A 5,691-nucleotide genomic window follows, 5' to 3' on the forward strand; every position below is an offset into this window, starting at 1 on the left:
AATGTAAAAGATAAATTTGTATTATAAATATAGTGCACATTTTTATTATAAATCATTTAACTTTGAAAAAACAAATTTTATAGTAAAAGTTACGTATTAAACAATATTATAATTTTTCATCATAAATAGGCAGTTAACATAATGTTTTCACTGTGTCTTCATGAAATATATTTTTTAATATTTAAAAATAAGTGCATTCAGAATTTCCTGAAGAAAAATAATGCAATTCGTTTTGCAATTTCAAGAGAAATATTAGAAAATAACATTCTCCAGTGTTGAATATTTTCTTAAACTAATGATTGAATCACATATGGGTTTTCTTTAATTAATGATTGTTTTGTTAAAATCAAATAAAACAATATCTGGAATATCATAGACGAAGACAAAATGATGGATTAAATATATTCTACACATTAAAATAGACATGTTTCCTTATTCAAGTATGAAATGTTAACCGAGTGTTTTTTTCCAGGTCTGTTTGTCAACTCGTATGGTAAGGTAACTTACAGTTAGTTAACTTCAGCATTAGTTTACAGTGTGGTTTCTGAACACATTAAACAGACCTGCGTCACAAACTTCACATCCGCGCTGATAGGAAATGACTGGTGTGTAAATACTTCAACGCAGGGATTAACTGAAAATTCACAGTGTTTTTAATCATGATAAGCCTTTCTCAGAGTAGACTCTGTGTTTGAACACAGCAGAACATCACAACAGACACAGAAAAACACACAGAGGGACACTGATAACTTTCACAAATATGTTCTTCATGAAATATGTTTGTGTACCACAAACAGCACCAAACAGAATTGCAAAAAAATAGAATTGTTTCCCAAAGAATCCTAATGGGATCAAATAAAAATCCTCTAAAATTATTCTATGATAAGATATGTTATATAAATACAATATAGATATATTTAGAATTTTTTCTCTCGCATATTTAATATAATGAAGCAATATTTTAATATAAACAATATGATAACCTATATTTTAATATATTAAAAAATATATTTTAATGACAAATTTTAGTATTTTTGTCTTGTGATTAAATTTTTTTAATTATAGTTTTTATATTTTCATTTTTCATTTTAATGATAGTTTTATTATATTTTGGGTTCTGTCGTGTTTTATTAGTTTCTATTTTTCTATTTTCAGATTTTATTTTAATGATACAGTTTTAGTATTTTTTATATTGTCTTTTTATTATAGTATTTATTTGTATATTTTCAGTTTTTATTTTATTGATAAAGTTTTAGTAATGTTTTGTTCTGTCATTTTTTTATTATAGTCTTTAGTTATACATTTTCAGTTTTTATTTTAATTATAAAGTTGTAGTAATTTTTTGTTTTATTTTTTATTATAGTTTTAATTTGTATATTTTCAGATTGTATTTTAATAAGTTTTAGTAATTTTTGTTTTGTCTTTTTTGTTATCGTTTTTTTAAGATTTTAATTTCTAATAATATAGTTTCAGTAATTTTTTGTTTTGTCTTTGTTGTAGTTTTTATATATTTTTAGTTTTCACTTTAATAATTAAGTTTTAGTAATTTTGCTTTGTTTTATTTTTATTATAGTTTTTATTTTTTTATTTTCAGTTTCTAGTTTAATTATAAAGCTGTAGTATTTTTTTGCTTTGTCATTTTTTTGTTATAGTCTTTCTTTATAGCTTTTCATTTCTAATGATATAGTTTTAGTAATTTTTTTATTTTGTCTTTTTATTGTACTTTTTATTTTTATATTTTCAGTTTTTTTAATGATAACATTTAAGTTTTTGTCATTTTTATTAGTTTCTTTTTATGTCCATATAGTTATTATTTTATATCTTCTTATTTCAGTTTTAGTTGTTTTAGTACATTTTTAATGGTTTTAGTTAACTACAACCCTGGTCAGATCTGAATGCACTGAATGCAGGGATTGTGGGGGAAAACCAACAACATGAGGAGGCTTTTTGACCTGGACATGAAAGCTGAAAAAGCTGAAGAACGTATCCCAATGGTAACGCTTCTTTTTCCATTTATTTCCCCTAGAGTTCCTTTTTAGATTCTTAGAGGACTTTTATTCCCTCCCCATCATGATCCTTTATATTCCAGATGATCACAGAGCGTCCAGTGGAATCCAGTTAATCGCTGTTACTCTCTCTGCAGATCTTCGAGACTGAACACCTGCTTCCCTCTGTGTTCTTCCTGTCATCCAACCATGATAAGCCTTTCTCAGAGTAGACTCTCAGTGTTTGAACACAGCAGAACATCACAACAGACACAGAAAAACACACAGAGGGACACTGATAACTTTCACAAATATGTTCTTCATGAAATATGTTTGTGTACCACAAACAGCACCAAACAGAATTGCAAAAAAATAGAATTGTTTCCCAAAGAATCCTAATGGGATCAAATAAAAATCCTCTAAAATTATTCTATGATAAGATATGTTATATAAATACAATATAGATATATTTAGAATTTTTTCTCTCGCATATTTAATATAATGAAGCAATATTTTAATATAAACAATATGATAACCTATATTTTAATATATTAAAAAATATATTTTAATGACAAATTTTAGTATTTTTGTCTTGTGATTAAATTTTTTTAATTATAGTTTTTATATTTTCATTTTTCATTTTAATGATAGTTTTATTATATTTTGGGTTCTGTCGTGTTTTATTAGTTTCTATTTTTCTATTTTCAGATTTTATTTTAATGATACAGTTTTAGTATTTTTTATATTGTCTTTTTATTATAGTATTTATTTGTATATTTTCAGTTTTTATTTTATTGATAAAGTTTTAGTAATGTTTTGTTCTGTCATTTTTTTATTATAGTCTTTAGTTATACATTTTCAGTTTTTATTTTAATTATAAAGTTGTAGTAATTTTTTGTTTTATTTTTATTATAGTTTTAATTTGTATATTTTCAGATTGTATTTTAATAAGTTTTAGTAATTTTTGTTTTGTCTTTTTTGTTATCGTTTTTTTAAGATTTTAATTTCTAATAATATAGTTTCAGTAATTTTTTGTTTTGTCTTTGTTGTAGTTTTTATATATTTTTAGTTTTCACTTTAATAATTAAGTTTTAGTAATTTTGCTTTGTTTTATTTTTATTATAGTTTTTATTTTTTTATTTTCAGTTTCTAGTTTAATTATAAAGCTGTAGTATTTTTTTGCTTTGTCATTTTTTTGTTATAGTCTTTCTTTATAGCTTTTCATTTCTAATGATATAGTTTTAGTAATTTTTTTATTTTGTCTTTTTATTGTACTTTTTATTTTTATATTTTCAGTTTTTTTAATGATAACATTTAAGTTTTTGTCATTTTTATTAGTTTCTTTTTATGTCCATATAGTTATTATTTTATATCTTCTTATTTCAGTTTTAGTTGTTTTAGTACATTTTTAATGGTTTTAGTTAACTACAACCCTGGTCAGATCTGAATGCAGGTTTGCAGTGGATTGTGGGGGAAAACCAACAACATGAGGAGGCTTTTTGACCTGGACATGAAAGCTGAAGATCAAGTCCCACGTATCCCAATGGTAACGCTTCTTTTTCCATTTATTTCCCCTAGAGTTCCTTTTTAGATTCTTAGAGGACTTTTATTCCCTCCCCATCATGATCCTTTATATTCCAGATGATCACAGAGCGTCCAGTGGAATCCAGTTAATCGCTGTTACTCTCTCTGCAGATCTTCGAGACTGAACACCTGCTTCCCTCTGTGTTCTTCCTGTCATCCAACACCTCGGCGTTACACCTGAAATTAGAACACACACACACACACACACGCACAACACACACACTCTCTCTCACACACACACTCACACATACACACACACTCACACACACACTCATACATGCATACACACTCACACTCTCTACAAACACCCTCACACACACACATTCACACTCTCTACAAACACACTCACACATGCACACACACTCACTCACACTCATAAACACTCACTCTCTCTCACACACACTCACACATACACACACACTCACACTCTCTCTCTCTCTCTCTCTCACACACACACACACACATGCTGGTGTCCTCAAGGCATGTGCTCCATTCAGCCGTATAGAGGTGATCTTTCATTTTGACAGATCATCAGCTTTTCTTTCATGTGAGATGTGGAGACACTGGTTTCCGAGCGCGACCGTTCGCTTTTAATGTCTTCATACAGTGAGAAGCAGGCCTCGGCTTTAGATCAGTTCATGAATCGTGAACGCTTTGCTTATTCCGAAAGCATCCTGGAGGTTTCCGTGAGGGTGGCACGGTTTCTGTCCCATCATGCATCTGTGAGCAGCGCGGACGCCTGCCAACCTGTTAATGCATAACAACCCCCGGCGTCATCAAACACATGCCAGAGCACCCAAACAATCTGTGTCTAATCAGAGACCTGCTTCTGACCTTGTAACTGACAAACATCGAGCGATAACTCCAGTACATGATGCTGGAAAACACTTGATGTGTTTCGTATGGAATCAAGGATCACGAACAGCAGTCTTAAGAGACAAACAGCCTGATCAATGCTTTAACACAGCGTCCCGTCCCAAGAAACACCACAGAGCTGAGGATCAAACTATTGATGTGAACCTGGGAACATTGATATTGATTTCACACTGATTCATTTATTCAGACATGTGGGTCATACTAGATGTGTCCTTTAGATGCTGAGATCTGTGTCCCTTTCAGTGGGCAATAAGACAGTCGTTTTGGTGTAAAGTTCATGTTTATTCAAATATAAAATTGATCCACTGATCATTTAGATGTGACTGGATTTTTACTCATTAAAGAAAAACAGTGTGTGTGTGTGTATATGTGTACACACACACACACACACTGTTTTTCTTTAATAAGTAAAAATTTTAATGAGTAAAAATGATCAGTGGATCAATTTTATATTTGAATAAACATGAACTTTACACCAAAACGACTGTCTTATTGCCCACTGAAAGGGACACAGATCTCAGCATCTAAAGGACACATCTAGTATGACCCACATGTCTGAATAAATGAATCAGTGTGAAATCAATATCAATGTTCCCAGGTTCACATCAATAGTTTGATCCTCAGCTCTGTGGTGTTTCTTGGGACGGGACGCTGTGTTAAAGCATTGATCAGGCTGTTTGTCTCTTAAGACTGCTGTTCGTGATCCTTGATTCCATACGAAACACATCAAGTGTTTTCCAGCATCATGTACTGGAGTTATCGCTCGATGTTTGTCAGTTACAAGGTCAGAAGCAGGTCTCTGATTAGACACAGATTGTTTGGGTGCTCTGGCATGTGTTTGATGACGCCGGGGGTTGTTATGCATTAACAGGTTGGCAGGCGTCCGCGCTGCTCACAGATGCATGATGGGACAGAAACCGTGCCACCCTCACGGAAACCTCCAGGATGCTTTCGGAATAAGCAAAGCGTTCACGATTCATGAACTGATCTAAAGCCGAGGCCTGCTTCTCACTGTATGAAGACATTAAAAGCGAACGGTCGCGCTCGGAAACCAGTGTCTCCACATCTCACATGAAAGAAAAGCTGATGATCTGTCAAAATGAAAGATCACCTCTATACGGCTGAATGGAGCACATGCCTTGAGGACACCAGCATGTGTGTGTGTGTGTGTGAGAGAGAGAGAGAGAGAGAGTGTGTGTGTGTGTGTGTGTGTGTGTGAGAGAGTGTGTGTGTGTGTGTGAGAGAG

Source organism: Sinocyclocheilus rhinocerous, unplaced genomic scaffold (genome assembly GCF_001515625.1).
Source record: "Sinocyclocheilus rhinocerous isolate Xijiao unplaced genomic scaffold, SAMN03320098_v1.1 scaffold176, whole genome shotgun sequence".
Taxonomy (NCBI): Eukaryota; Metazoa; Chordata; class Actinopteri; order Cypriniformes; family Cyprinidae; genus Sinocyclocheilus; species Sinocyclocheilus rhinocerous.